The sequence below is a fragment of the Hesperophylax consimilis genome, chromosome 18 (genome assembly GCF_061612785.1).
Source record: "Hesperophylax consimilis isolate HC1 chromosome 18, BYU_Hcon_1.0, whole genome shotgun sequence".
In the NCBI taxonomy this organism is placed as follows: Eukaryota; Metazoa; Arthropoda; class Insecta; order Trichoptera; family Limnephilidae; genus Hesperophylax; species Hesperophylax consimilis.
The window spans coordinates 21,363,605-21,381,102 of NC_142853.1; positions in this window are offsets into that span (position 1 = coordinate 21,363,605).

The window sequence follows — 17,498 nt, forward strand, 5'->3', positions numbered from 1 at the left end:
GGCATGAATCATTGGAAATATATAAAAAATTGGTAATAAATGAAAACTTTGTTTAAAATGAAAATTTTATTTGCCTAATAAATACAATAACGAAACAACATACAATGAATGAGCAAAAATCAAGGTTACATGTTTTTGGGGGGAATCTTAGATAGGTACTACATTTTTTACTCTTTCATGTTCTATAAAAAAAAATTATGTGTATAAAAAAAATAGTACTGCAAACTTTCCTGTCGGGGATATTTAAAAATGTGAACCCTGCAGAAGAGTTCCAAGTGCCCAGTTCCAGTGAGATTCTGACAATCCTGATGTATGTTTTGAGGCTAAAGCGAGTGGGGAGAGGAAGGAGTGTGGAATAAGTAACGGGCTATTAAAACATAGTCACGTAACACGGCTAAAGACACTTCAAGCAATGACGAGAACCTCCCAAGAACATATTTTTGAACAAAATTTGGAAAATAAATAACCTATTAATGTAATCAAGTTCAATTTTTTTTATTTTTTTTATTTTTTTTTATTTATTTAATATTTAAAAAATATTTTTTTTACATAGATAAGTATACAGGATATAAAAAAGATATAAAACAATAGAAATTAAAGTAGCCTTTCCTCACCATAAAGAGACAATGCTCTTGTGTTTGGTGAGGGAATTCTAGTTCAATTATATATATGTTAGTATTAAAGTAAATAAATTATTAAGAAACAACACAAGATTTAAACAATATTACTTCTAGATGTAAGTAGTGAACATATTTTGGACTTATAATAGTTTAAGGTAATTTTTTAATTTAAGGTGAAATTCCTGAATATTTTCGATATTAACTTATGAATCTTAAATATGTCACTTCAATTGGTAGAACAATTTAATTTAAAGCTGTTTTATATTGAATTTTACCATAATAAAAAATATTTAATTTTTTAAACAAGTTTTAGTGTTGAGTTAGTATTACGTGTGACAGCTGTTTCACCTTCTTATTGAATTATCAAACTGTTATGAAGCCATTTAAAGATTAAAAAATATTTAAATAATTTTTATTTTTTTATTATCGAATAGTGTTTAGAACTGGCCGTCCTTTAAACTTATCGCCCTGGGCAGCTGCCTAGGTGGCTTGGTCCTAAATACGGCCCTGTACTCCACTCTCTCTAGGCTCTACACACAAGGTAGATTCCACAGCGGCGTGTGTCGCCGTTTCAAACATTTTCCTCGACCGAAAAGCAACTAAGCCAAAACCACGTAGATCCTTGCAAAGCCGCCACCACTACATGCAGAGGGTAATACGCGTGCTCACCAACACAATCACATTCTTTAGATCATATAAGTACAAAGTATACATAAAGGTGTTATCTAAGGTGACTGATTATTTCACATTATTTACCTAGAAAATTTAATTCACTCCTTTTTTTGGCTGCTTGCAACACTGGTCTCTGTCGACTTTTTTTAACTGTTATACTTTTATGGGGTCGGGAGACGATCAGTTTCAATTGTCAATGTACAATGTTAGATATTTTGCAACAAGGCTATACAGTTCTCTTCCACTAGCCATTAGACTGAACACAATTTTTTTGAAATATAAAACAGACATCAAGTATTGGACCATCAGCCAAAACAGGTCTTAGATTAAAATTTCATAAAAACCCCTTGATAAGTATGTACTCCAACTAGATGCTGTTTGACCTCTGTCATTTAATGTAATGAAATATTGTTATATATGTTATTTTAGGTTATACTGCTAATATTAACTTCCATTTATCATTTCATTAACTATTTTAGCTTAACTTTTCCATATACATTTATAATATTGTTTTCCCTGTAGGATAACCTACACTTTCTATTATGTCTTCACGGTTTAAAATGTACACAACTTTATAATTTATATTTTAGTTATAGTTATGCATTTATCAAATAATATTTAAATACTCATGTATGTATCAAATACGTGTGTCTCGACACAGGTATATCCTAGCGAGACAAATATCGAAAAACACCTGTAAAACCACTTTATATTGATTATAATAATAAATAAATAAAAATAAAATTATAAAAACTTACGTGGGTGGTTTATTTATGGTTCTAACGTTATTGACAATGTGCCTTGAAGAGCGATTGACGAAACAATCGACCCAATGTGGGCGTCAGTGGAAACATCTGTGGAAACATAACCTAAGCATGTGCTAATACCATGGACCTAAAAACCCTAGACAAAACAATTTGAAACCGCGGGGTGAGTGGGGAAATATATGAAAAAATGTCAAAACCTACTAAAAAAATTTATGACATATCCCATTGTCTCTTTAAATTATAATATTTCTTTATTCATCACTTTGCATAAAAATCATTTCAAAAGTTTGTCATACAAGATGGCTGTCAGGCAATATCCCCTCACCCTAGATTTGGCTGCAATGCCATTCAAACTAAAACGCAGCAATGCTCTGTCCAGGTTTTTACGGCAAATACAGTGATAATCTTTGGTTTTTTCTTCCCCTAACTTCGCGATATATTATGCAATTGTTATACGTAAAACAAATCTTCTGGTATTCGGAACTGGCGAATACGAATAAATTCGATTGAATACGATTTTAAATAAAATGAAAATACCGTTATTATTGTATTTTTTCCCCTTTTCTTTTTACCCACAGTAAAAAAAAACATATTGAAATACTATATTAATTAACCGGCGAGCAATTTAACACATCTTCTAAAGTTCTTCTTCCGTTCCACACACTCGCCGTCTCTGGCGGCGCTCGGGTTTAATTAATTCCAAAAAGGAATAATGTAATAGGCATTTTGGATGATCAGGAAAGCGCCAATTTTCATTAGGAACGGATCCTTTTGCGGCCTGTGGACGGTTAATTGTCCGTTTGCAGGCAGCTGCCAGGTAGCGAAGGTAGCCAAGTAGCCACCCTGGCCGACCTACATACGACATTCATACTTGCCACTAGCTAGTACCTACTTACTGGAATGCGATGACAATAAAAAATAAATACACTTTTAAATAATTTATATACTTTTAAAAATGGAAGACGTCGGGGGAGAAAAAACCATTTTGTTCGGGAGAGTCAAAAACAGTTTCAAGTCTTCATGTTCGAAATATTGAAAAAACAAACAACAAAACAGATTATGATTTACTAATTATAGGTACCTACGTACGTTTTTTAAATAAACTGCAAGCGACGTGTTGTTTTACAGAATTTGAACAATTCAACAAATTTCAGAGTTGATTATCAAGTTCTGTGAAGGTTCTATTCCAGTTCTGTTATTATATCAGTTTTGTGAATAAACTGGCCAATAATGATTTTTTTTATTTTTATTTCTTGCTAAAGCAATAAATTACAAAACTCATTGTTGGACGAGAGAAACTTACAATACATAGGTGGGAATTCATAGGTAACATTATAAATTTCACATACTAAAATAGAAAAAGGGAGGTTAAGTAAACAAATTTAAAAAAAAAAACAGACAGGGATATACACATAAGCACAGAACCAAGGTAGGAATTTAGAAGAAGGTACTATAAAATAGATTATGCTCGATTACAAATACGTGGGATAGGAAAGGACAATAAGAACAGAACTTGAATAGAACCTTCACAGATCGTGAAAATCAACTTTTAAATTTGATGAATTATTCAAATTTTGTGAGAAACAACCCATTAAGTAATAAAATAAAAACTGTGCAATAAGTACGTCTGATACACACATTTACATACATGTCATACTATCACACACAATACTGAAAATAAATCTTACTTACTAGGCACCATTTTAGGAGCCAATATTTGTTTTTTAATTACAAATTTCCTATCAACGAAGTCTTCCACATGGTTTCTTGCGCACATTGATTATTATCCTTCCAGTTTTCTATATCAGACATTGATTTACCATTGTTGGGGATATTAAAACAGCCAGAGATGACCGTGACGACCTTGTGATGGTTCGCCATTCTGGTTAATATTGTCAAACTGCTCCCATCCGCATGGAGTCAGTTAGACTATGGCATATCAAAACGAGGTATGTTGTGAGACTGAAGGTAGTGGGGAGTGGAAAGATATAGGCAAGAGGAAGGTGGGGAAGTACCTCGCTATTCAGATCTGGTCACCAAACACGGCCAAAGATATTTCATGCAACGTTTCAATTCTGAATGTTGCTCTCACACCAGGGTGATACTGAGAATATCTTCCACTCTGGAACGTGCCGAAAATATACTATAGGAGGTATAATATAGGAGATAGACATGTACCATTGCACACTTTTCTGTAGACCTTTTTATGATATACAATTCCGTGGTACATTATTTTGATGTATCTCATAAGGTTTAGCCAGCGTTAGCAATGTAAGCGTCCGAAAATATTTTTTTACGACTTAATTACAAAACATCGACTTTTCTCTACTTTCTAAAAATATACTATGCATGTATTATATATTTAAATCTTCCGAAAAAAATTCTCTCAATTATAGTGAAAACCCTATCAAAACTAATTGCATAGTTTAGAAGAACTAAGCGCACAAACAGACAGACGCGGATACTATAATACGCGGATAATTGAACAGTTAAAATATTACCAATAAAAATAGGTAGCTCAGTAACTGAGTGAACACGTTAGCATTTTGGTAGGAATAAACCGGAAAAAAATCACCAATGATCATTATGGATTTTCATAGCAGATCATGGTGCCGTCCCTGGCTGTAGTTGTTCGGTACGAACAACTTATAGCATTCCAGAAGGTATGGGCTATCTATTAAATTTTTAAGAATTTTCATCAGCCCATGATGAAATTGAATCTAAATCAGTTTGCAATTTGACACAATCTTGACCATCACAAATTTTCTTAAGTAATTTTAGATCGTCAGCAAAAAGCAGGCAAGTGGAATGTTTGATGCATTCTTGAATGTCATCAATTAAGATTATAAATGATGTTAAATAAATTATAAATAAATAATGCGACATTTATTTCTTAAAATTAGCGCAATATAAACATGCACTCAAAAATTATTTTTCCATAATGTAACTTTATATACGCAATATGGAGATGTTGAAATGAAATGATGATATTTCTCATTGTTATTTTTTTGTTATTTTTGGTTGTGATACACAAAATAATTGTATGTTATTTTTAAGTTTAAAACTGCTATAATATAATGATATTATTTGTCTTACTTTGTACTCTATTATATGTATATTTATAAAAGGCACTATAGCCGTTTATGTATTTAAAATAAAATAAAATAAAAAATAAAAATAAATAGTAGAGGCCCTAGGTTTGACCCCTGTGGCACTCCAGAGAATGCAGAGAATTCTCTAGACTATCCGTCGATGCAAACATATTGTTTGCTATTTCTTAAATACGTGACAAAAAATTTAGGAGGGGTTTGTCGAAACCAATTCTATGTATTTTTCGTAGCAGTACGTCATGATCTACTCGGTCGAACGCCTTGGCATGTCTTCATGTCTTAATGTCTTTATGTCTTTACCAAGTGAATTCTTTAGTTTTACAGTATAAATAAAATATCTAAATAGCTACTTACTCAAACAAATTTCGGAGTGCCATGGTTCCACTGTCTTTGGACAGTTGAAGATCGTGTGCAGTAGTCAATAAATTGAAAAATAGTTTTTCCTAGTGCAAGGTCATCAGGGAAAACCAATAAATTCTTTATTTCTAACCTAACCATTCTGATGTAAATTAAAGAACATGTTAAAAAGATGGGCCGGCCCTCAGCCAAACGGCGCATGGCGCGAGTAAAATTTTGGCGCCCCTTGTCAAAACCCGTAGATGCTTAGGTAGAGGTATAATCAATAATATTCGGATGATTTGTATTTTTGTGTAGCGCCGTTTTATTATATTATATTCTCAAGAGCGATTTGTTAGGACTGGTGTAAGGTATTATCAGCGCCATGGCGCCTTGACAATTTAGCGCGCGGAGCAATCTGCTCCAATTGCATAGTGCCGGACCCGGATGAAAGTAGGCTGAGTGCTGTATAAATGAGATCCCTGAGGCGTATGTGTGGTAAACCCATGAATGCAAGGCTGATGTAAGCGTAATTATTAATATCGTAAATGATGCTTAGATGGTTTGGGCATATTGAGTAAATGAACGAAGAAACGTGTGAAAGGAGAATATATTACAGTGTACGTATTCTACTAAATGTAATAAACAAAATTATTTAAGCTGTTAAATTTGAACCCGCATTAAATATGGAATAGAGTAGACATTTATTGGTTGGATAAAAGTACATATTCAGTAATAAGTAGGTATCTACACACTTTATTATGATCCCTCATTTCTTATTTCATCTCTCGGGGGAAGTTGATTGGTTTACATTTCATCATCAACACCAATCGATGAGATGAAAGATTGTCCAGGATTTAGCCCCAGGGCTGGCACAATACTAACAAAATTTAAAGGTAATTAAAACCTGTATATATATGTAGGAGTCAGAATATAGCCGTGACTCCGTACTTTGCTGACGACAGTAACCGACTGGCTAAGAGAGGCGTGGTCATTTGAGAAAACGTCAATTGTACTTATTTACGGAATAAAATATACTGTTTAAGACGAGATAATACCCTTAAATAAAGCCAGAATCTTAACGACGTAAGTGAAGCAGCCGTGCAAAACAATACGCGAAGCGTTGCCCTGGTGTATTGGACAGACTTGCGGTTGAATTTGCCCTAATCTCAAAAAATACTAGGAATCTTATGGACATAAGTAATGATGTCGCGTAAAAACAATACCTATACACGACGAACCTACGGTCGACTTTGCCCTATCAGGCTTTGAAAATCGAACTTATTTGAATTAGTTCTGCTGAACGTATTACTAAAATCTCAAATGTTCCTAGATGGATCCCTCGGGAAGTTACTAATTCATCGTCTAAAAAATGAAATCTGGTGCTCAAGTTAGTTGAAAAACGTTTTATAAAATTTTCAAATCGCTTTACATAGAATATTATAATGGTAAGGTCCTGTTTTTATTAATCTTAAATATAAATGACTGACATCCGTGGGGATCCCTCTAGAAACATTTGATAATTTAGTAATACGTTCGTCAGAAATAATTAAAATGTGAGCGTCGAGCAAACCCCGTTATTAGTCTTATGTCGCTTTAACAACTGAATAAAATTACGTTGTAAAAATACCTCATCCCACTTCTACCCCTGGTGAGTTCTGTCCTCCATTTTACTCTAATATTGTGTCAATGCTACCGCCCTCTGTTGAATTCAATCGCTTATATACAGACGCCGGTCGTCACCCATTGAATTCTATAAATCAGCTGTTTGTGGACAGGTCTGCTGCTAGTTTATTATTTTTACGCGTGACTGTTTTTACCTTTGAAGGTATCAAACCTGTGGCTCAGCAATTATATACAATCGACAAATTTATGAAATTTTAATTTTTAAACAATCATTTTACTTAAATCTAAATATTTATAGCTCTTATTTTTATTATTTATAAATTAAAATAAATCGAAGTCAATTTGGTAAAATAATTTTTAAGAATTTTAACTTTCGATCTTTCCCATCCCTGTTTTGCAGGGCGTAACGATCGCGGGAGAAGTTTTCCAGGGAAAACTTTTCGTGATGTCGGAAAAGATACACCCACACGAGTCTCTCCTGATGTGTGTGTATCTCTTTTTGTTCCTGTATTACGTTTTGTCTATGCTTTTCTTTCCAGACTGTAGGAAGAGAAACATTTTCCATTGTAAGGACACATTCCTTTGTTTTGCCTTTTGTCAAAGGACGGTGGGGGTTGCGCATGTATGAGTGTGGAATAATAAGGTTCTTAATTCTATACACGTATATCTACCTACATGTTATGCACTTGTAGAAAGAACAGTATTTTTCAATCTATTTATGGTTTTACAGGTTCTTGGCATTGAAAGCGCCGCATCCGATGTGTATTCCTCATTATATCTTCGTACATGATCCTAATGATATGTTGAAACAATTTTAAAGTTTAATGTGTATTTTCTCAATTTCGAGTCCATAACGATATTATTATTAATTTATATTATTTTTTATATCATTTTGTATGCCTTATTCGAGTGATGATAGCATCCATTCAAAGCTCTGGTAAATCTGTAACTCTGATTTGGATTCCTGGACATGTTGGTATCATGGGTAATGATATTGCGGATGCCTTGGCAAAACAAGGAGCGTCCAACCCTGTTGTTACCCTCGTAAACCACATTCCCTTATCTGACATTTTTTCCATCATCAAAGAAAGATCCCGCAATGTTTGGTCAGAGTATTGGCACATTGCTAGTCAATCCAAGGGAGCCTGCTATGCCTCAATACAAAGGACTATTCCATCAAAACCGTGGTTTCACCAATTCCCTCATTTTTCCAAAAAAGAAATTTCTTCACTCATTCGAATGAGGATCGGTCATTGTTCCGTTCCTTCCCATCTTTTTAAAATTCACGTCCTTGACTCCCCAGATTGTACATTCTGTGGTCTAGAAGTGGGAACTTTAGATCACATATTTTTTGGTTGTCCCTCTCTAAACAAATATCCTCTCTTCTATCAAGCCTTAACTAAAATTGCCTCCCCTCCATTCAACATTTCATCTCTTTTAAGTCTGAACTCGACTCCAATTTTCATTATAATTTTGAAATTTGCCTATTTAAATAAAATTAATATTTAAATTCACCTTTCAATACACCTTTCTCAATAATTTTAAATGATGGCCAAGAACACCCTTGAAGGGTGAAAGCCAGAAATAATGGAAAAAAAAAAAAAAAACGATATTATTTCCTGCTGCGATGTAAAATATGTATTGTTTTAACGTTTAAAATAAACCAAATATCACTAATCCCCCAAAGCCAAGAACACATATCTGACAACTGTAAATAGATGAAAACAATTCAAGTACGGTATTCCCTAAATAAATACTATGCGTATCTATGAAATCAAGGTAAATATTCCCACTGGTAGTATAGACTAATAATTGGAAATTTAGCTGTGAAGCACGATATAGCATGAAAGAATGGAAAATTCATAAAATTGTAATAAAATCATTGTTTAACTCCCCTGTTAACCCCTTTCCTCCAAATGTTGTATATATAAACCATAGTTTAAGGAATAATTGTTCCAGTCCAAACATGGCCATAATAGGCTGAAACCGACAACGGTCAAAACATTAAATAAGAGAAAAAGTAAAAAATTGTTTCAATTTATCATTATAATGGAATCCATCCACGAATTGTCAACAGGGGTGGGGAACGTGCGGACATAAGGCTTTTTGGTGCGGCCTTTTCAGTGCGGCATGCTTACCACATAAAAAGAGTACCTATAAAAATACTTTCAGGACGTAAGGACGGTTTTCTTTCACGGTGCTTCTGATACATTTTAAAGATATTATTATACAATCCAAAGAAAGATATAACATAGTTGGCAGGTACTTACGTGTGCACCTACGTTACTAGAAATCAGTTTATTTATTTATTTAGATGTACGATTTTATATGGCAGAGTATTTCACTCACCGCTCTGTTCAGCTGAAATAAATAAATAAATAAATATTATTATTATTAATAGACACAAATAAATAGGCGATCAAACATCCTTTCTTAATTTAATTTTAATTTCTTATTAGTACTTTTTTTATTTTTTATTAGTTGCAATTGCAAACTTTGTACATGATGTAGGTATAAAGTATGATACAAGTATAAATTACTCCTCACTAGGGTTTCCTGTTCTAAGGCGGCCTGTAGTTTTTAAACTTTTGTATTTATTTTCATGTTGTCTTTACATCGTCTTCATAAAATACATAGTCTTCGTAAAGCATTGTATAATTTTGTAGCGTAGAATTTAATATTTCTCTGTCCAAAAGATTTGTTCAAACTGGGAGTAACCAGCATATTTTGGCTTATTGCTCTGGTTGAGTATTTATGTTGGGCCTTGGAGTATTTAGATATATGTGTTTAAATTTTTTTTAATTAATTTTAATTGAGACTTGGAAGTTTTAAATATTTCTCCTGTCGGAGTTCTAACCGGAACTTTTAGAATTGTCTTTAGTAGGTACTGCTTTTTGGGTTATGTTGAGCCGCTATGTGTGAGTGCTCAAGGCAGACCCCAACCACTTGCCATACTCTATTAATGATTGACACAAAGCGTAGTACACTTTTTAATATCGTTTATGTTGAAGATATTACGGATGTTTCTGAAGAAGAATATGTACCTGGTGAATTTTTTGGAATTACGTCAATGTGCGAGTTCCATCAGAGATTTTCATCGATTTCGATTCAAAGATATTTGTTGCTTTTGGAGTGTGCTATAGTGGGACAGAGGCTTGATAAACATTGAATATGTTGATAGATTCCTTGGCATGTATGTAATTTGAGAGTTAAGACATCCGACGGCTGTCCTCTGGCTGTTATAGAAAATGTCAGATATTTTGCTTTATGGACTTTAAGCGTGAGGGAATTTCTCTTAAGCCAGTTTGGCAGGAGTTGAAGTCCGTGTTCTGCTTCTTTGTGGGTACTAGTATCCAATCTCTTTCTTTAAATAAAATTACTGTATCATTAGCAAAACTAATTGAATGCGTAATAAAAAATTACGAGCGTAAAGCTAACGAAACTCGCTTACAGATAAAAAAATAGTTCTATAGATTCATCTCCAGACGCATTTAAGAAGGAAACCATTCTCGTGTTTTTAAATTCTAGTTGCAGACTTGTGCTACATAAATCGGAGGAAATCAGTTTCGTATTCTGGGTGTAGTTTTAATTAATGTTGGGAACTCGAACACGAGTTTTGTTTTCAGAATGTAACAATAAAATTCCAGTTGTGGATTCAACTGCTTGCAAATTTACAAGGAAAACATTATCGCGTTCTAAGTGTAGTTAAACAATCTAAGATACAGACCGTGTGCTGCAAAAATCTGAGGAAACTATGTTAATATGCTGGATGTAGTTTTAATCAAATCTGGGGACAAATATTCGATCTTTCAATCGAAGAAAACCATTTGCTTGTTTCGCGTGTAACGATTATTTAAGCTCGTGGCTCTCATACAGAATTACTGTATTATTTAAACCAGTCTTGTGTTTTGAACACAACTTAAAATTCTATTTGCGGACTCATCTTTAGATCAAGTGACATCTTCCCTCTGGTGACCGGATAAATCATCAAAATGATAATTCATCACATCTTTAAAAAGTAATATAAAGTCATGGAAAGTGATGAAACAAAAACTTTACTAACTGGGTTTAGAAGGTTAGGTTAGGTTTAAATTATTTTTTTTCATCGTATCTAATGACTTTATATCACTTTTAAAGGTGTGTTGAATTGTCACTGTGTTGAGTTATCATGGAACCTTCCCTCTACCCCTTCCCTGAACGACTTTAGGGTTCTCCGTCCATTGGAGTTCCAGAATCTCCTCGTACAGCCTCTGGAAGAGCCACCAGAATTTTATGCGAAAGTTGCTTATCTGTCATTCTGAAAATTAACAAATTTAAATAACAATTATTTTGGTTGGCTCTACGAGATAGCTGGGAATTTTCACGTGGTCGTTTTTCGTGGAATTTGAAAATCAGAAAACAATACTGAAGTGTGTTGTGATTTTCATACCACCTCTAACCTCAAATTCCCTACTCCAACTGCAAACTGATTCAATAATAATATAAACAATCCACACAGAAATACACCGATACCCATAATCAAACATAATGTTTCGGTCTGGATAAAAACAAAAGGTTTTTTTTCATAACTTAACAACACCAAATCAAATATAACAATAAAATTAATAGTTATGTTATTTAACATAATAAGACGAACAAGTTACTAGTGAGGTGTTCACGAAACACAGTAGTATACATTTATACATCATTTACAGTACCTACTTATCATTCTAAATTGATTTCACTTATATCATTTGAGATTTTCACGGCCAAAGTATTAAAGTGTTTTATTTTTGGGGTACTGTACCGTGTTGCGCTAAACCAACGCTTTAGCCAACGTTTAATTAATTTCGGTTAATAATTATTATACATATTCTATATTTATGTAATGAAACTAGCGTAGACCCGTGTAAAATTGCTGAATATTAAGAATTTTTGACAAATCAGTTCCAACTTTGATAATGCCAATTAAAATAATTGTCTTTTTAAATTACTTTTTATAGGTATTTATTCTCACATCAGTTAAAATTTTGAAAATGAAATTTAAATTCAAAGCAAATTCGAGTTCATTGGAACGGAAACAGGACACACAAACACAGTATTTTTGGTGATATTATTAATTTAACTGTAAAAATATATAATATACAGACATTTAAATTAAAATTATTGTTTTTAATCACATTTTAAAACAAAGTCTGTGTAAGAAGGCCCATTACCTAATCTAATAGCTTAAAATGTCGTGTGTATTTTTATACTTCAAATATTCCGCTAATCTGGGTAAGTACTAAGTACATTAGTACCTACCTTTATTTCGTGAAATGTCTTGTTAACATAATTCCCAGAAACTCTCCCCCGTACATAATATTCCCCCAACTCCTTCCCTCTCCTCTCTTGATGGAGATACACATGTCTTCTTCCTCTACTTATTTTGTTCTGCTAAGACCTCTCATTCTCCGTAGATAGGAGGGAAGGTACAGTGCATAGAATGATGGAATCCTGGCTGCAAACTGAATCGAAAATAAAATATTACTACTAAGGTAATTTTTTTTGCATAAATACATTGTTCATGCAGTATATATGGGAGTAGGTGGGTGTGTATTCGTGAAGACTTAATGGATAGGAAGCCTCAGTATCGAATCCTGCAATTGTCCTACCCATAAATAAATCACTCACTAGATTGACATCTTCGGGATTTTTGTATCAAACAAATTGGTTCTAAATAACCATAGATATGCCAATATATAGACAGTACAATGCTCTTTCGGAGCCTACTTATTATACTATACACCAATGAAAAACTCTTTTTGTTTATTCCATAGAGTTTTTCAGATAGTTAGGCAATCATATGACGTCATGAAAAGCCCGAAGATATCGATCTAGAATCTAGAGGTTGGTTTATTTATGATCCAGAAATTGACATGCACACTCTAATCTGGGCTTATCGTATGTTAGAAGGTCAGCACTTCTAACACCAACTTATACAGTGTAGTCGCAGTTTCGCGACACCATACACATGAAAAGTTATTTTAGCACAAAGAAAATATGTTTGTTTATATATTCCTAACGGGTATGCTCAGGGGTGATTTCATGCACTTTTTAATACTCCGAAAGGACTTTTTCCTATGAGAACGCGCCAACAAACGGAGCGACTCTGCATTGACAATAGACAATTTCAACGTCACTTAAGGTGAAACTTAATGCCAAATCACTATTTTGATTAATCTTTTTAACGAATTTTTGTAGATTATGAACACCAAAAAATATGTTTCAGATAAATTGAAGGTTTTCCTATCGTTTCGCTTGAGTAGAATACAAATAAAAAAATAAATTACTCAATAAAAAATATAAATGTAAACTACTAAATTTTTTTTTTCAATATTATATGAACGGATAAAGGAAACAACTTTTAAAAATTACAGTATTATAGCTAAGATTATATGTGACAGTTTCACTTGATTATCTTTTTAGCTTTCTTATAAAATTATTAACAAAATAAATAAAAGCCACTTTTGTGCTGGAAATCGAACGTTTCTGGACTCCGTTTGTCAAGCGATTTTAATGCCTATTACCTACAATATAAGGTATACCAAGAATATATACATTTTTGGCTTGTAGCTTCCTCTTTAAGATAGTTATGACGTTCTGACGCATATTTTGTTCTGACGTATGTATTCTTAGTTTTGACGTATGTCACAAAATAGTAAAACTGCCACAATGACCTTTTATGCTTACACGTACATCAAATTTGTTTTCTTCTCCGTAATATACTGGTGCATAACCATTTAAAGAGAACATTAATAAATTATTTAAAAAATGTCTTCATCTCCCCTTTAGATCTTCTCAGCACATGCTTGTATGTAATAATTGTAGAGACAAGACATGTTTTTACGTCCCGTGTTCCGATACGCTGATACCTAGGACTATGTACTCCCTCCACATCCCTCCCTCACGTAGCCTTTGTTGGTTTCTCTGCTGCGGGCTTTCTGTCTATCTCCCTCCTCGTATCCGCTTCTTCGCCAAACTTTTCTTCTCCGCGTACTAGCTATGTATGCTCTACGTTCTCTTCTCGTATTAAAAGCGTCGTACTTTTCCCTTATAAATCCACCGGGCCAGCGGTTCTGCAATATTTTTCGTTTCATCGAAACTAATCAACAATGCTCCATTATTTTGAAACAAGAATAATTACTGCGCGTGGCGAAATTCTGTTTTTAACTCAACCGTCTGTAAATTCGTTGCGTTTCTGTTGTTCCAAGATGGTGGCTATCATAAATAAACCACCCACGTGGCCAGTTAAATTCATGGTTTAATGGTTCAGTTAAGATTCTTTTTTCAAATGTAAAATCGTCGTGTTTATTTGGATTTTCTTAATCGCATTTTTTTTCAATATTTTGGTACCTACCTGCTTGAAATAATTTTGAAAAAAGAATAGTCATTGATTTTCTTTTGACAAAATAATTTATCTTGTACGAAATTTAAAATTATTTACATAAAGTAGGTATTCAAGTAGGTACCTACTTAAAAATCTTATGATTTCATAACAAATACTAATTTTGATTTATTAATAAAGGAATTAATTAATATTACAAACGTAATTTTTTGGATGCGAGGTCTACTATTAATTCACAGAACTACCAGTAATAACGATTTACAAAACACGCAGAAATTAAAAGGATTAAAGCGTCACCAAAGTCAAAAAAAATATCGGAGTTAGGCCATTATCAGTATGAACCGTTTCCAACCATACTACTGAAAATCGTATCTACGTACTGCGGCCCCGCCTTTGTTTCTACCTACACACCGAACGCATAACTATCATCAGTTCGATGACACTGATAATCCATGCAGTTTGGTTATAGAGATAATCAGTGAATTTCACACGGCGAAAAATAAGTAATGCTGATTTATTGGAAAGTCTTCAAATTATTCGTAATCCGGTTAGAAACGGGATTACAGCCTGTTTCCTGATAAACTTTTAGTACGTTCCTAATGTATCGGAATACATGCTCATGCACCTGTATCGTGCCTTAAAAAAATTCGAAAATATTATGATTTATATGAACACGTGTTCTGACGTCGTGATAATAAATTCCTCTTTAACTAAGAGCTTAATAGAAAATATCAATTCATTCGTTAAATTCCTGCAATCCCGTTTTTAACCGGATTACGAATAATTTGAAGAGATCCTTGATAAATTATCAATATTTTATATCAGAAAGTATTCTCCGTATGTCAAAGGAGAGGAAGGATAGGAAATTGTATAAAGGATAAAGGTATGAGGAATAAGTAGAAATCTTGGCGTCAGTACATCCCTCCCACCGCGTTGCAAGTCGATGGGTCGAGAGAGTCCAGCTGGGGAGGTCAAAGTCTCAACCGGTTTTTCCCGATCCGGCCCGCCACGCAGCTGATGGGCTGTTGCATTCGCTGCCAAGACCTGGACTAACCTCACTCCATGAACCCCCTTTAAGTCACCAAATGTGACGAACCACTTGGGATGACCTATGGCAAATTGTAATTTCGGTCTAGTTATTTTTTTAATACATTATTCTAGACATTTGTGGAAACATCCCAAACTGACAGAAATAATCCCAAAGTTTGAGAATCCCCTCGCAGCTAAGATGAGAGATCTTTAGTTTTGTTTTTGCCACGTGGGCCGCCTCTCAACACGGAGGAGGGTTCATCCCAACACCCACCACCGCCCCCAGGACTTGGCCGGGGAGTTGTACCCCACTACCCTATTACACGGGGGTTGGGGCTACCCTGCTTTATTTAGGGAATGTCGAGCCGTCATTAGCGGAGAATGTTGCTCGAGAAAAAATTAGCTATGAACATAAAAACAATCATTTAAAAAATATTTAAGTAAAATTTAACAATTCTTATAAAAAAATTAATAAACATACTGGATGTGCGAAGAAATATGTTGGTATAAGCGTAGACAATTATGAAAAAGACAATTAAGGCGATGCACTACGTCATGTAATATTTTGAATCGAGCCACCATCAATAACACAACTTACGTAGATGACGATAAAGCTTAAATTCCCGCTTCACACCATCGACCTGTTTTGATTTATGCAAGAAAAGAACATGGCCAAAAAGTGCCTTTTATTTTATTTTGTGGATGTTCAGGCACAAATAATTAAATGTTTTTCGATCATTTTATAAATAACTTAATTTTCCACATTATACAATAAAACCATAACCGAAAATGGGTTCGTAAGTAGGAGATTTTGAATTTTAAAGCAGTTTTCATAGGCCTGTACACTATTTTTTTCTGGGCTTATAAAAAGACTTATCTAAAATATACTCGATTATTTCAAAGACCAGGACGTATTCTACTCGCAGTATTTAATTAAAGTATCTGAAACATTTCTAGGCGACCAAATTTACAAACCAAAAACACATGATTTTAAATTACTACGTAGTGCATCGCCTTAAAATAACTTTTCTTTAAAATATTACGTAATAGGTTTTGTACCTACTTTATCTATTTTCTGAAAACTTCACAATCAGTTCCAATTATAAAAATGACGCTTAAAATCTATGCGAACTTGAGTTTATTAATAATGTGGTCTTAAAATGTATTAGTATTTACCAACCAACTGCCACCATCTCCTTTTCCTCCTGACTTCATTCAACCTCACGTCTCGTCCCAATCTTAGATTCCATAGACCATCTGACTCTTGGTATTTTTTATTTATTTATTTATTTTGTAAGCAACAAACAGCTTGTATATAATATACAATTATAGATATAAATATACAAGTTAACTGATGTCAAGCCACAGAAGTTTCTTATGTTAAAGTTCATTAGAAATGCAGTTTTAGTATCTTAAAATTAATTTGATTTTAAAGGAAGGGGAAAGGAAGAGGAAAATAGGAAGAGGATAGGAGATGCTGCCGATACATTCCATACTCTCATATTAATAATCGATCGTACGCATTACTTCATATCGATATTTCTTTAGGTTATTACCAAAAATGTCAATGCTGTAAAATTTTGTATTATATTGTGCACATATACGAGGAATTAGGGAATTTTTCCGAATGTTTGTTCTACACGAGGGTAGATAAAATAAATCAGATTGTGTAGATAAAATAAATCAGATTGGTATACAGGACTGACAATTTTAAAAGATTAAAATCAATTGAAATATTTACAACGTTTTCACGAAAAGATCGGATAGACGGAGGAAGTGAAAAAAGGGTCAGGTGAACATTTGGCGTGCTGTTGGATAAAATAATAAATAGGTCGAGGACGTTTTGGAAGACATGGCATGATAAGATGCTTGAGATCAGGAGTCGTAATTACAGTAGAGTGCAAGCAAAAGATTTTAAAGAGATTCTAGCTTGTAGTTCTATGCTGTACCGTTGGATTATTGCGGAGGAAAT